The sequence below is a fragment of the Colias croceus genome, chromosome 14 (assembly GCF_905220415.1).
Source record: "Colias croceus chromosome 14, ilColCroc2.1".
Classification (NCBI taxonomy): Eukaryota; Metazoa; Arthropoda; class Insecta; order Lepidoptera; family Pieridae; genus Colias; species Colias croceus.
The window spans coordinates 4,476,924-4,494,489 of NC_059550.1; the positions used below are offsets into that span (position 1 = coordinate 4,476,924).

At 31.4% G+C, this 17,566-nt stretch overlaps 1 protein-coding gene across 2 annotated transcripts in view; it reads left to right on the top strand.

Moving 5' to 3' along the window:
• Positions 1-17,566, top strand: part of LOC123697482 (alpha-actinin, sarcomeric) — a 33,437-nt gene that overhangs the window by 1,456 nt on the left and 14,415 nt on the right. The gene's annotated exons all lie outside the window — the stretch shown is intronic.

Here is a 17,566-nt window from a genome sequence, read left to right on the forward strand (position 1 = left end):
GATTATCGGTGTTGCTTCCTGCGGCGGCTTCTCATAGGAACCTCATTAAGAAGCTGTTTTGTCATTGATTTCTCATCAACATCACATCATGTTTTTGCCACTCACATGATTACGTTAGCTAAATTGCGTGCGCGAGGATGTAATGTCTAGTGCTTAGTGGCAGGGCAAAACCAATATATAAACAAAGAGCCTGCAACCGGTGCATTGGCCGTTCGCGTATGGCGGGTCAATGTCGCGGCCATATTCCTCGGATGCGTCTACGGAAAAGTCACCCGACCAGTCACATCGAGCTCTGAGCACGAGAATCGATCTTACACAAGGGGGTCACTGGTGCAATGCTTCCTTTACTTTTACCAAATTCAACGAATTTGCAGAATCATTCATTAAAACGAGTAATTACCATAACGATGAGAGGTCAAAATATAATTTGAGCACATTTCCGATTCGATTCGATATCTAGAAGAATGATCTGATAAAGTAATAAGAAGGAGTGGATTTGGCAAAAACATCATGAACATTGGCTTTTATTTTAATTATCCTCTAGTAAAAACTGCATTCCATCAAAAGCAATACCTGGTCTCATCAGAAATCAGATGTGAAAGTGGTGGGTTCCAGTTAAAAACTGGTTATAAATTTACATCAAACTAATGGCCCCCTACGAATGACACACCTCTGCAATTTATTCTTATAAATGCAATTTAAGATTTATAGAGATCCGACGTTTTGATTTAAACAAAATTATTATTAGTGAAGATGTTGCCATCATATTAGAATATCTATTGCAGTGGTTGATATCGTATCTTATTAATCAATATCTACGTTATCATGTCTACATAATAAGAAAATCGGATTATTATAATATGGAATTGTAGATAAGTATTACTGGAATTAAATACGGAAATTGGTAAAAAATAGTCATTTTAAGGGATCTATATTTATTATTTAGTAAGCTTCGTTATTGATATTGTATAACAAAAGTTCACTTGAATGACATGAAGATTGGAGAGAAATATTCGAATTAATCGTGAAATCGTGTTTTTTATTCAAAGGTCTACAAATTACCATGTTTGTATAGCCTGAAGTAAACTTCATTCCCACTCCTGCTGGCCTAGAAAGTTGACACTCAGTTAAAATATAATGTTAAAGATGAGGCGAAATAACGGCATCTGAATACCCAAGACTACCCAAGGTATTATATTAACACAGTTCAACGAGATATCATAAAAAATAAAACCTTAACCGAAGAAGTAACAAATGAAAAATGTTATCAATCCATTGCTACAGGGCATAAATACATTTACGACGTGTATTTACTGCCCCTAAGTGAAAGAATTATCACCCCAGCAGACCTTTCGCATACTTCTTGTAAATTCGAGGTCGTTGGCTGACATAATTGAACACTACCAATAATTTTGTTTGAACATTACATGAGTTTTTACATATTGTGTTAACTGTCATTGGTCATATTTATAAGAGTGCATAGGAGCCAATTAGTATCACAAATACCACGTTTGAACCTAAGCTTCATTTAAACCTTGTCTATCGCTAAAGCATTTGGGTTGTAGAAATAGATCGATATAATTAGAAAATTAGTCTGTTGAATTGAAATGCTACTGCTTCATGATAGACGTTGACGCAGAGTAATGCGGGTTGCGTAATATTTGACATGCTATAACTATTTTTTCCTTAGCGTGTCGTTTGTTTGCTTTTGGCACACGTTCAAAAGTCGCTATCACTGAATGCGATGGCTCGATGGCTCGCAACTGCTGACTTTTGACGAGGAGCTTTAAAAAACATGTCTATACCTCGGGAACGATTTAATTATAGAACCGTACAGCTTTATTGATCATAGGCATGGAATCTTTATCAATTAATTGAATATGTCATACACATTGAATTTTCTCATGGTTAGTATTTCTGTATATCATAATGAATTTAACCTTGCCCAACTATTAGTGTTCTACAATACAATTACATTTTTCTATTTAACTCGTTTCATGTTTTGTATCACACGTAGGTAATCATGATATTCCTTTTAAGAAATATCTACCTAATTGGGCATTAAAATATTTTTAGATAATTTTTGCTATACCTATGTACCTATGAAACATTAGTCCATTGAAAAGTTACATTTGGGGTTGCATTTCTTAGAGGACGCAATTTTATTTTTTTGATGTGTAGAGGGGGTTAGTGTGAAGCTATCACCAAGTTTGTGGGGTCGCCACCCTTGTCCCACGGCCACCATCTTGAAAATAGCGGAAGATATGGTTTATACGATATATCTCTTAAACTGTTTATCTGATAAAAAACAATTGTTAACATTATTTGTTGCAAATTAAATTCTCCACAATTTTGGTCCAGTAACTTTTTGTCGTAGAACTATAAATAAAAAAGTTATGAGCGAAAATGTTCAGATAATAGAGATATTTATATTTTTCAATAAAACTTTTTTTTATCATTTTACGAAGAAATGATATCAGACCATTTTTGTAGATTGTTTTTCGAGGAACAACTTTTACATACAACATTTTTTCATAAGTCAATAGCTAAGGTTTTAAAGCGCTCGGAAATTAGTACTATTTTTCTGCTAAGCCTTTTCTGTTAAGCCAAAAAAATGTAACATTTCAATGAACTACATACCTAACATTCAAAGACGTTTTAAAGGTATATACGACCAAGAAAATAAATATAATATATCAATTTCCATTTATTCATTCTAAATGCCGTCTAATTACAAATAACACAAAGGTTTCAACATTGACCACATCCTTGGTGTCAAATGTTTACTAAAGGAGGTATACACACCTCCACCCACATGAAGTCATGCTATTGAACTTACAGATAAGTTTAAAGGTAAAATGTAATGTAATGTACCTACTGTAGTTATTTTTATTGTTTTATTCTAAAATAATTAATTAGAAAAGTACTGATTAGTTGATCTTGTCAAATATTATCAAAATACATACAATTATTCTTTTAATCAATGATATTATGTGTAGGTATTGCATCTCTGTACGTGAAGTAATGAAAGCTGCTGTAATAAAAACAAGTAGTTAGGTAATGAAAGAGGAAATAATTTTAAAAAGCGTTATTTTTTAAGGAAATTAAAACTATTACGATTAGGAATACAGAAGTAATATTGGAAATGATCGACCAATTGTGTGTTCACTTTATAAAAGTAGAAAGTTTCAAATTATTTATTTACTGTTCAGTTCCGATTGATGTTGTTCCACAAATCAATTTAGTAATTAATGCGTAAAAAACTTAAGTTACCTACAATATTATGAACAGAGTATTATATTTATCCTATTTCTCGAATACGTAAAATATAATTATCAAAATGTAGAGACGATGAGACTGAGATTAGAGAGACTGTCTCTTCCTCATTAAAAATTCCTAATTTCCAATAGAAAACTATAGGTAGGTAGTAACATTTTAATAAATAATGAAACATTTACAATAACATTCTTGTAACCTAAGTGTAATGGTGTAATCTAAATATGTTTGAGCGATCCACTTCGAATATCAATATACCTTAATATGACGACATGATTTCAACAAAATAGAGAAAGTGTTCTCCCATGATTTGGAAAACCGTATGCTTTCTAAAATCAGGTTACGTTTATAAATTAACCATAAAGCACAGAAGTTTGAGATCAAAGATAAGTACCTAATAAAAATATCTAATTAATGTATGAACCGTAACGATACTTAAAATCTATCTATTTAATTATACATATTTAAAAACTATGTAAATCGGCTTGTTAATAAATGTTAATGTTGTTGATGATGATAATTAATAATAATTATTCGCTTATTAAATTTAATTTTTTATCATTAATTTGGCAACAGATTTATCAAATGGGTCTATAGACTTTACGGCATATCCAAATACATAATTATTCAAATCTTCCCATAAAAATACTGTTTCGGGAATGTTTTTGTTACTTTTAATGCAGAAAAGTGTTCGCTGCGTACAATAAATTATTTATTTCTTAATATAAAAGAAATATGTATAAGGCCAACATGAAACCATTCGTTATTAAGCGCTGGGGACACATTTACTATATTGACCCATGTACTAGGCACTAGCCCACGTCAATAATAACATTATAAGTAAGTAGACCGGTTTTCGTCTACAATCCTAAGTATGTGGATATGATGTTGATGCATTAAATTATACGCTCTATCGTAAATCTTGATTTTACTTTCAGCAATCAATTATTATGCACAGTTTAAAAATATTTTACTTTCTAGGATATCAAACATCCGGATACAATCGAACTTCATTTAGAAAAATATTTTTTATCTGTGACAAAATGTCCATTATCTGTGGCATGTATTAAATTCAATTTTAATTTCTTTTACATAATTCTTGTAACATCACGTTCACTTGTTTAAATAAGTATCTACTATAATTTTCTTGTCCGTTTAAAACACTATAATTATACTAAGTAGGTCTACAGCATAGTAGGAGTGGACTGGATGCAGATCTAAAAGCAGGTTTCTTGATGAATGAACCGAGAGAGTAATTTGAACGTTAGTGAAGGTGCAGTGAATATTTTAGTATTCTTAAATTAATTGAATGCTAGATAGAATTGTTGATTATTCATTCTTAATTTTTTTCTTTAGAAAATTTATAAACTTTTATGGCATGATTATTTGAACTAATTCATATAAAATTCGGCTTAACTATATACAGAAACCGGTTATTTTCCGGTACCTATAATTAATTAAAATAAGTTTACCGTTTACGAATATAAATGGTCTAATCACATATTATCATCAACGGCACATATGGAAACCTTCGAATTATATATTGCATTTTTAAATTAAACCCGTTAAAACCAACATTGGTATGTTTTGGAGTAATAAAACTAGATTTGTTTTGTGCTTACCAAAACACATACAACGATACGCCTACGCTTTGTACTCAGGTAACCCTTGCGTCGCGTCAACCTTATCTTTACGATATACTTATACGTGTTTACTTGTACATGTGTATGCTCTTCTTTCATATCGAGTTGCATTCTTTGAGACAACAAACTAAATTGTGCTGATCTATTGTGACTTTTTATTAAAGCACTGCATTCTTTTAAAATCACGGCAAGACGGACATGATTTATAGATTTATTCAATTTATATTTCATTTGTAGCGCTTTCACACTCAAGATTATTTAAATAAAAAACGTTGTTCAACGATTTTACTGAATTGTTAATTGTTATCCTTTGAAGATGCTGTTTTATTACTAGTTCATGATAAGGCTATTTTATGAGTTTGAGTTTAATGTTAGATATTAATAAATATGAATGGCGATTCCTTCCCACCTTTATGCTGACGTAAGTAAACTTCAAAGTTCGATAGGTTCAGTGAGGAAACGTGTGTTTTTCAACTAGAACGGATGATGATCATTCCGCCTTACTGGCATAGCTATAACACTGCCAACATCTATTTCAGTGTCTGTCCTCACGCCCACGCAAATTGCTTACACTCGATATTATAATTAGAAAACTGTTTATACATTTATATTTAATTTAACCGCCTGTAGACTATGGACGACAACTTAGAACTAATTTATGACACATTTACATCGAAAACCTTTTACCGTGACAAACATAATCGCTTACAAATTACAATCCATTTAACATTCACATTGTTCTATGGGTTATGTCGCATCGAAGAACTGATTTCAATACCGCCTACAGGTAGAACTGTGAACGAATATTATTTACACCGTAATCGACTTATCGATAACTGCATTGTTATCTATTGCCGTCCTTATCACTCGTGATATCTCTGTCGATTATCCGTTTAGATAAACCCAGCAGCCGGCGCACTACTGAGGGGGACTTTATTATTCACTCGTAGCCCCTGTTTGGGATGTTGTGAAGATAATAGAACCACACCGGTCGATTTGGAACACAATATGAAATAGATCTCGGCTCTACTTGTAACGACTTAAAGAATCTGCCCTTTTATTATTATGTAAACGAAATAATTTTGTAAAACTTTATGAGTCAAATATTTGTCGTTGTCAGTTATTTAACCACAAATACCGCAATTATACTCAAATATGTATCTAACAAAAAGAATTGAAGAGCCATAAGCATAAATTTTAACTTTTTATTTTATGTTATCACGGACCCTTGCCCAAATTTAAATGGTAAAAATAATTATTAAAACATATAATAATTTTGAGAGCATCTTTAATGCAAATTAATTACACGGTCATTGAGTCGTCGAGCTTGTTATAAAAGTTAAATATTTTAACACTGCAATAATTTTATATATTGAGGGCAAAAAACGATTCGACCCAACCAACTATGTGTGTCAGAACGCCCTTTAATATTTTAAACATTCAAGTACCGTAATTGGAGGGCTTCATGCAGACAATTTTATACGTGGATAAATATAATGACGAATTGCAAACGATTGTTATAATTTAGAATTAGAAACCTTTCATGTTGGCGTTTGTTAGTGTCAGCAAATTCTTTGAAGTGTCACATTACATTTGACCGCTTTGGTCAACACTCCTTGCGTAGGTCGCATCCGTTCTCACTGTGTACTCTAACATACTAATTTCTATTATACCACTAAAACCATTGTATAAACATTGAAAGCTTTCCAGTATTTGTTATGGTTCTCGTTCATTTATTTGTAATTGATTAGACAGCATAAAAGTATTATGATACGACATAAAGACGTCTTTGTACTGGCTCATATTTATCTATTAAACTGAGATTAAACCACTGCTAAGTGAGGCTTTGAGCTTATAGGTTAAGTATTCTCAAAGTTCAAGTACCGACTAGCCTACATTCAGAAAGTAAGAGTCAACAATAGTGACTAGTTAATTTCCAACAATAAGGTTCTTTCATCAGTTTTCAATACCATTTTAAAGTTGGAGGTGTTTTTTGAATTTGATGAATACTTTCAATATGTAAAGAATATTAGTGTATCTACTGTTCAACATAAATAATGTGTAAATATTAACCTAATGAAATCAATTATGCACACAGCCCCGTTGGCGGTTTCCTAAATTCTCATAAACCCTATCTTAGAACCCTATGATTAAAGATAAAGATATATTTAGAGAATTACTTGATGTGAACAATATATTCACTGTTCCTAAACTTAAATATAATTATTTATTGTTGTAGTCAGCGTATAAAACGCAATAAAAATGCCAATTCTACGAAATCCTTACAGAATTATGTGCCCACTTTGCTTGCGGAAACATTAAAATTGTCGCTCTAAGTATTTTTATTTTACCTGTCTTAGTATATGAAGTCATTCATTCCTGTATTTTATATCTACATTCTACTTCCTCATTGAAATGCTCGGCTCAGCTCAATTTTCCCTCTGCAAAACTAAAAAAAAATAAACCGCGAAAACGGGAGATTTTATTTTTGTGAATACATACTGTTAAAATTATAGTTATCTACATATATATTCAAAATTGCATTGCTTTTTAATGATTATTACTTTTGTTATCTATAAATAACAACTACTTGAAGTTTATTTATTATATAGGAGCAATGTTAATTAATTACTCAACCTTTGATAAATTATTACCGTAATGTCACTATAACTTACGTAGTAAATATTTTGTAATCTGTACTATAATTATTCTTATGATAATATATCGTTATTGTAATTTTTAAATATTTAAACGTACATATTATAGTTTATTCATTATTCTTAAAATACAATAACATAAAGAAATTATAAATACCGTAATCGTATGCCATAACAATAACCATTTCGAATATTATCAATGCAAGAGTAAATTACAACACAAATCCATTATTTTGATAATTATTTGATACTTTAATATATTATATCAATTATAAAGTCTTTTTATCGTTATTCGTATACCTATTAATTAAGTCATTCTTACGTCATTTAAATTAATGCATTTTTAAATACATTTTTTTATACAATCAAGCATGCATTAAAAATATAACTTCCTACTTACTTGTTTTTCATTCCTTTCGTAATCTGTATCAATGGGCATACGTCATAACCTATTTTTTTTTATTTGTCTACTAATTAAATAAACAAACAAGTGTTGCAAATGTAACAGACAGTGTCATGTCAACTTTTGACTAATTATAACATTCAACAATGCTACAAACAGGATATAACGGGTCACTTCCTTTTATACTCATTAGTACTTATCTCATAACTTTTCAATGTGTAAGATTAAAAATAAATTCCGGGCCTACGTTAAACGTGTCTTATCTCAAATAGAAAATAACATTGTATCAGCCATCAGGTATGTAATGTTTTGTTTTGTTATCTATAATCATTGATTTCGATAGCCATATAAGCAATCGCTTGTACAGTGCTGTGTTATGACATTCAGATTTTTTATTTTACGAGTATTAGGTAGTAGGAGTTTAGGCTATAATTTCTCAGGCTTATCTAAACAGTGTGTAAATACAATAAATCGCTGTGCTAACATATTTCATAAATATTGACGTAGAGTTATTCAGTTGCGTTTATTCACACTCTTATTTAGCGGTGAGTTTTAAGAGTTACAACATGCTTCGTGACAAATAACAATAGACCACTTGAATGTAGTGGCCGACGTCCAAATGGTTATCATTTGAGTAGGCGTGAAAGGGATTTTGGCCGGCGCATTGATTGTTTACTTTGTATAATTTTACTCTAATTAACGATAAATGATGCGATGTCGATCGTTAATACTGTAAATTTAAATACTCAGCAAGAAATAAATATTTCCAAACTGAATAACATTACACGTTATCGAAAAAATGTTCCTCCATGAACTTTCAAGTTCGAATACGAATAGTGTGTTTAAAATATAACTTGTATAGTTTTTATGCATTGAAAAGTCTACACTTATTATTATTATTTATTCTTAGCGTGCAGTATGACAATGCTCCGCATCATTGTTAGAAACGGTTGAACACAGCTATCTATTGTTTGGCTCGGTCGTTGTTTGCGAACGAACCAGCCACTGTTAGGCCTTATTCGGGAGCCATTTATATCACTGCTGCCTTTAAATCCCACCTTTTATGATACCTACGTGGATAAAATTCCAAATATGTACAGAATAAGCACTGGATTTCCATCCACCATACAAAACAAGCTTCAGCGTTTTACTAATATGGATTTTTGTTTATAACTGACCAAATTAAATATGAATAAAAGATACACAACGGGGTCAGCTTTGATTAACTAAATGCATTAACAAAATATTAATTATTATCAATTTTACGTGTAACATCAAGTCAATACCGTTTGGAACTTGAAACAATTCAATTTATGATTTGTCATTGTTGCATTCGGCGCGGAACGGGCCTTTGACCTCTCATCTCTACGCTAATCAAAGACGTCTTGCATTATTGATTTTTAATCTATACGCAAAAATAACTCATAAGTCTGAAACAATATGCAAATGTATTATTTTTTAGTTGGGAGTTTGGACAGCTCATGTGAAGAAATTTTAATACCTACAAATTATGTAGCTACAATACAAGCAGTGTTTCAATACAATACAATACAAGAGGTTTTCTCACTTCAAATCGGATAAGCAATAAATATATTAGTTATTGGATGAGTTATAGAAATAGAATAATTTCGATGAGTAAGGTTTCCTTACCTAACCTTGAACAGCCTTCCGAGAAATATGCGGGTGTAAGAAAAATATCGGTTTGTACTAATTCGAGGTGGATGTAAGTTGTAACAATGAGTGTTTTTAAAAATAAATGTATTTTTAGAGAAACATTAAATCAATTTAACAAATAGGTAGGTACTAGACAATCAAACAAGCCTTGTACCGCTTCATTAATTTTTCGGTTTTTTTTCTTCGCTATATTGTTTTCAATGTTTTAAAGGTATATTCGGGATAGGCAAAATGTTTATGACTACACAAGCCGAGAATTATAATTTTTAACTCTATTATGCCAGGAATAGGAACTGCGTAGTTAACTGCGACAAAAACGGCATATGAAAACTCGCGAAGAGATTTTCCATATTGTGAAAAAAAATGATTGCATATTTTTCCACACTATACATTTATAGAGAAAAGTATGAAAGTGTAAATAGTGATGTATGGTGTATAGCTAGCAATATAGGCTTTCCATAACGATTTCACACGACCCGCCTTTAGAAATGGAAACAATAGACCGTTTCAATTTTACTACAAAGACCTAAAACTTCAAGCTATGTTTTTAAATTAAAGCCTTCTAGCTTTTCGAATAAATTTTATTTAAAATGATGTGGTTGAACTTTCGAAAGCTCAATTTTAAAAAATATATTTAATATCATTAGCTTTTAATTAATGGCATTAGCACAGAATATATAATAGTACCTACTAGTATTAGGTACATTACCTACATAGACAATAGGTATACACATATTGAATTAGGATAATATTCTAGAGGATTCTTTGTATTTAGTTCTGTCATATTATTAACTAATATATAATTATAAATAAATTCTGTCATATAAATAACTATTACCACAGAACTATTACCGTATATTATTATTAGTCTGTGCTATTACCTAGGTACTGTCTATTCCTTCTAATAACAATTTAACGGTTGCGCATCCTCACTTTAGAAGAATGATGAAGCAATTGCGTTGATATTATTACATATTTATTACAGTTCGATCGTGCAACGTTTCCTAAATATTTACTGTAGCATTACTTACGAAAGCTCTATTGCACTATTTGATATTTTTAGTTTAACAACTGGTCAGAAGTAGGTTTACAACACGTATTTTTATAACCCGCATATGTATACCTCCCACATTGAAATTTGAACTTTAAAACAATGCTCTATGACTCCTTATTTATTTCGCCCGTAAATTGCATAGGTACTAAGTCGTATTTGTATAAACAATTCATTATAAATGGTACATTAGTTTCAGAAACACCTTGTTTGAAAGGCTGGCTATGAATTTGAGTCGTTAGCCTTCAATGAATTTAAATGTTGCATGCAGTAACAATGAAAGTGTTGTGCTCCCACGATATCTTACTTTACCTATATTTTTAGTGGTATAGTAAATGTTGTTATTCGTTTGTTCGACAATACTCTCAAAATAAAGTATATTTAGAACAGATTTGTGAAACTAAAAAAATAGGTAACATTAGTAGTCTTCAAAACAAATAAGTATGATAAATGTCTCGCAAACAAGAGTATTTTTTGTATTGTTCATGTAGGCATATGACATGCATATTTAAGATATTTTTCTGGAAGCATCCAAACGCTTGTCTGCTGATGTTCCGACTACTTACACGTAGCCTTCAGTAGTTGAAAATATCTCAGACCACGGATTTGCACGCCCACGCCTGAAATTATTACTATCTTGACGAAAATACGTATTCTTCGCGATATTTTTAGGAAATCGCTAAGGAAACATTCACACACACTAAGCTAACTTTTATATGTATGACGTGCGCTTAAAAGTATGCAAAATTTCTTGATTTTAAACTAAAACCATCGTCTGAATCATCCTAACATAACGCAAGTCTCTTGTGCTATTGGGCTCTCTAATTTTGATACACAGAGAAAGTATTAAAAGGCACATTGAAAATGATTCATCTTTGTTCCAGGTATATAGAAGGCAGAACACAAACTCACAGGACACTAACATGACACTCGACGAACACTCGTGAGTACGTATCGCTCGAACAAAACAGTTACCATTTACGACAAAAATTAGCCTCAAGGTCTTCGCTATTTACTTTTAAGCTTTATGTCAATACGAGGTCGTTGATCCTAACATTGATATCGCGATTGCGTCTTGAGACACGCCCCGGGATAACATTACATGTGTGTCGTTAACGGTCTTTATTGTTTATTGAAATGATAGTGACCGAGTTGGCCGTGCACCAAATTGAAGCACCTTCACAGGTGATGCCTTCTATTTTAGCATTCTGTACGTATGTTGCCCCAAATGCGATAATGTCAACATTTGTATAGTAGCCATTGAGCAAATAGCGCCGAATTTACAATTACTTAATACAAATTGACTTCAAGGTCAGTTAGAATTAAACACATAATTTAATTGGTTTCTGTTTAAATCTCAATTAAGGTGATGCTTACGTTTCTTAAATAAAAGCACCAATAATCATAATTCCATGTTAACTAGCACTTGCTAGTTAACTGTAGGTACTTACCTACATGAACATAAAATCCAAATATAAATAACTAATGTTGTCCTCAAATTCATTATCACTTTAAAATCTAAAATCTAAATGATATGTGCCAAAACCCATTACACTTATTTAAGCCTCTGGAAATTTGTAAATGGATGATTCATTTACAATTTTACATAGAATATAAATCACGACATACGTTAAAATAAAGACATTTATTATCTTTATTATATCCTTTATGAATATGCTTATGAGGTGAAACATGAAGCTTAATGTGCAAGTGCATAATTTGTGGTATTTTAGTGCTCCTTCATTCTCTTACATTTATTTATACAAAAGAGCAGAAAATATGGCATGCTATGGTGTTGATATAATTTACCTTTTATTAAATAAAGAGTAACGAAGTACCGACTATTTCTGTTAAACATATAAATTACTTTAATGTAAAAAAAATTCGTAATAAACTTGAACACAATTATATTAAAAAATATTCATCAATAAACAATTAATTAACACATAATCCCTCATATTTATGTAGCAACCCGACCATCGCCCACAACCAGTAGTCACAATCGATCACAATGATCACCGATTGTGCTGTCACGAGGCTTTGTTACCTCTCTCCTCACAATAACTCACACCTAACCGTGTCAATTGACTCATAAACGTCAATTAATTTCCCATCGGTTCTTTAAAAATATCGTTCTATTCTTTGCAAATTGTCTGCACACTATTTTTATCACAAGAATTTCATTATTTGATATAGGACACTATAGTGCAAGAATGTAAAGTCCGTAGCTTTATTAGATACATAAACTCGTATCATATATGTGTAAACAATTCGAAACTTACACCGTTACTCACTCGCTACTTGTGAGTCAGAAAAGGCTCTCATCCATATTATTTTTATTGTGTTTTATACTTATATAAATATGTAATGAACATTGTACGTCACTGTTTTATACACATTTATTTGGGTAATCCAAAAATGCCGTTAATAGTTGTAATTATGTTATCATTTTATGAATAATTTATAATATGATCTTACTACTTCTGGGCCCCACATTTCTTGCTGCATTCCACGCAACGTGCCTATATATTATCAACATCTGTATTTATATAAATTATAACATGTGTGAATAATAAATATTTTTTTGAACGTTTCCTACTGGTTTTAGATAAAAAGAAAAATTAAAAGAGTTACGAATCTAGTAATGTACGAACATAAGTCCAAACACCTTTTCACCCGTCATATTGGGATCTTCTATGTACATAATGTACTTTTCAATATTTTCAACGCTTAGAAAACTATTAGTTATTTCTGCCTTCTTAAATATTTTACAAAAATAACAACCAGTCTCATGTTATTTTTCTGTTAACATATTAATTTCTCCGTTAAATTATTCATTGACGTTATCCGAAATCAGTTAACTAATAACTTACAAGTGTGCATAACTGACAGTAATTAATAAATTTATAGCTTTCTAAACAAGTTAAATCTCTAACTTTCATTTAAATGTTTACATGAGATGTAAAAATTGATAGGAATATTTATTAGCAAAGTTTCTCTATCAGATAATCTCATGCCAAAAGCAATAACCCACCAGTGTCAAGCTCGAGTTCTTTAAAACTATTTCTAGTTCATAAATAACAAATATAAATTATGAATATTAAACACTCGAGTCTTGACAGTTCATAGTTAGTGGGACAAGTAAAGGCCATTTAGCTAAATCAAAGGTGAAACTAAAATAGTTACGTACCTACTGATAATAATTACCTATTAGGTGAAGGAAATTAAACACGTACCTAGACGTGAAATATAAAATTTATCCTAGATTCATGGTTCAACACATTAGAACAAATTTTAATACGCTTTCTACGTTTAAACACATTGGATATAATATTATTCTAAAAGATACGATGGCTAAACAGTTATCATTGTATAAACCTATTGTTCCGTACATAGTCTCAATAAGAATAACAATTCCAAATGAAAGGCAATCCTCGTCAATATACGATAATGTCACGACTTGAAATTGAAGCCAATTCTACTATTTCTGCCTTGAATATTGACCTTTGGAGATAGTGTTTGTGGTAAAGATGTCACACTAAATAACACCTACAAATGTTATTTTAGTAGTCCGGGCGTTACAAATATTCACATTCTAGGTTGTGTGTTCAGGGACACAATTTTCCACGGCGAGGCCGCTTTGTTTAGAGTTAAGAGTAAGGTTAGCTGTCTCGTTTATTTTGATATTCTTACAGAACATATTGAAATAGTTCTAAACGTATCATGTTTCGCTTTATTGCCAAAATCCTGTTATACGATTTAGCCTTCACTGACATTGTTATTTTTACCAAAACCTAGGTCAAATTGGATATAAATATCAATGCATAGACAGCTTTTATTAATAAGAGCATTTATATGATATTGTTTATATATTGCACTTTTTTTTAATTTTCTTGCAATTACTGTTTTATTAAGATAAAATAAATACACCATCCTAAGGTTACTTACTTAGATATCCACGTACTTTTTATATTAATTACTTCGCCAAGGCTATTTTTTTCATTTATTCGTGTCAATACTTCATGCAATTTTATAGTCAATTCTACACCAATGGCCCAGTTCTCAGGCCCGTTAATTATTATTATTATACATTATACATATGTCATATACGATACAGCTATAATGTATCGCCATGCTCTAATAGCAGGTATATCTTATGTCCTGTGCCAAGATGCGTCGATGATGAGTCACCGTGAACTATATCAGAATGTAGTTCGGTCACTTTTGGTCGAAGTTCCGTAATGTCGGTATTTACAAGTTCATTTTTTTGTAATACTTGTTTTTAATAATCATGCGCGTCAATTGACATTGAGATATGCCATACGCAGTTACCTATATGTGCCTATAAGTACAATTAAAGAGCACATAATTATAAACGTTGGAGTTGCATTTTTAAGGATTATGAACTAGGCTACCAGTGTTCACATCACAGCCAAGTTTAAATAACTTTATCACAAATTCATAATATAGGTAATTAAATAAATTAAATAGATCTTCTGAACAACAAGGCAATCAATTTTATTTGAGGCATATAGGTAGGTAAGTCTCAAATAAAGTCGAAGCGGCAAAGCAAATACCAGGCAAAGATGTTATATACCTACGTTGAAAATGTTGTAACTCTTAGCAAACTGCAAAGCTTACATGTAACGTTGGCATCAGAGCTTTATAAATGGCCGCAAGCTTGTGTAAAGTGTAAACATCGTTAGCCAGAACTCGTTCATAAAACCTTTAATAATAAATAGTGCGCTACAACTTTATTTGTGGTAAATAAAATTCTTTATTCACTTTTATTTAATAGGAAATAAATGAGTAAGAAAGGATAAGTCAAAACAATTCGGACAATAAACAAAACCGCAAATTGGCCATTGACTCTGAGTTCTGACCCGGTTTCTCGATCAAAATCAACAACATTGGTAGGAAAACAATCGTTTAACGTGACGGATTTAATTTCTTCGCTTCTCTAGTGATTATGTTCTATTTTACACGCTATCCACCATATCTAAGCAGAAATCAGTTTCGATTACGCATAAATTTCGTTCTAAAACCGTACTCATATATTCTGCGTGAGTAAGAGCAATAGAGGATATTCAAATTTCAAATTTAGACCAGAAATTGTTTATAGTAACCGATCGTTTACCTTGTACCAACAATGTACAAAAATAAATACGATCACGTTAATTGCAACGTGTTCCGGTGGCAATAACAATGAATCCCAAGACACTGCAATTGTATCAATTATTCCAGCAACGTCAATTGTACTCACGTTCTTTCATAATTGTCCCCTACGCTGCGAAAATGCGCAGCAAATGAATGAAAAATATTATATAAGTAGCTATCGTATCGACCTTGGCGCGACCGGAACCCAAGGAGTGGCGTTTTCAAAGCGAACTCGTATTACAAAAGCAAGACTAGCCTTACCTACTTCCATCACCTGTTTAGCAGCTGCCCGTCGCAATTAAGCCGGTTAGCACGTGTCTGTTTACAAAACTTGATCTCTTAACTATTTTTAAGCCACAACAAACAGGCTGTCCAGCTGAAATTCAGATATCCCAGGACTGACGGTCGTCAAACAATGTCACCTTCGAACATTACTCATGTGTAATTAGTATCATTGGACTAGCCAAGATTGTTTGCTGTGCGACATTCGATAGCTGTTTGTCGCAGCTGTTTTACGTGTTAACACCTCCCTCTACAAAGTAATAAATTGATTTATCTTTGAACGCGTGACTCCTTATTCCTTTATTACAATAATTTAAGTCCAAACTTGATTATATAAATATCATAATAAATAGAACTTTCAGTTTTACACTTCTTCCTAGCATACACAAAAAGCTACAAGAATAATAATTTTGATAACGTACGTACGCTTTAAATTTAATTGCTTCATAAATATTAATACACTCACTTATATTTATGCAAAATCTTCTAACTGTTCCAAATATACGAAGATGTGTTCTTTATGAACAGTGACTTTCGATACATTCTAGTTTCTGGTTTACTTGCTTATCTAAGACCGGCATTATTTCTTCTACAAAACTGGTTTTTTATTTATTGTAATTGGAACAGGTGACATGAATATGTAAATTTTCTTTCTAAGATATGTTTATGGTTGTCGATAGCCTACATTTCTCTACGAATAAACTCAAACATGTTTGCATACTTTTGAGATGTTTGTTATTGTTTAGCATATTTTATTTTTAAATTTTTTGCAATTTCTCACGTTCAAAATTATCGACTTTACTTTTCTATGTCAATGTAAGATAGATGCAATATTATTTGGCGCAATATATTCTTTAGAGAAGAGACATTTCAATATTATAGGTTTAGTTATATGTAGGGATGTATACTATGAGCTTCACCAAAACTAACCAAAATAAAAATATACAGAAATAGAATTTTAAAATATTGATTTTAGGAAACATTTCAGGATATGGATCCTTAATATTTAGGTATAGAGCTTTAATTTATACAACGTTTGTACAAATACAATTTTACATGGCGTTAGACCAATATAAATTAATGAAGAAAACATTATCATGTAACTTTTCAAGAATGTTAAATCATTAGATTTACGTCTAACATTTTTAAGATTAACCTCGAAGGTAACGATCGTGATGTGAACGAGCTCTCTCTTGTACTTGATATTATATTGATCTGCATTAGCGATACAATTGCTCATTTGTGGACTATTTACAATCCATATTGCAACTTTCATTGTTGCTCAATAGCGAATGGGTCAGCTACGTGATCTCGGCATTAGCTTTGTAAGTTCTTCATCGACAATGATAATTTGGTGGTTGATTTTGAAACTGAAGCAACCATTTTAAAACGAAACTCAAATTTATACCTAGCACCCAACAAA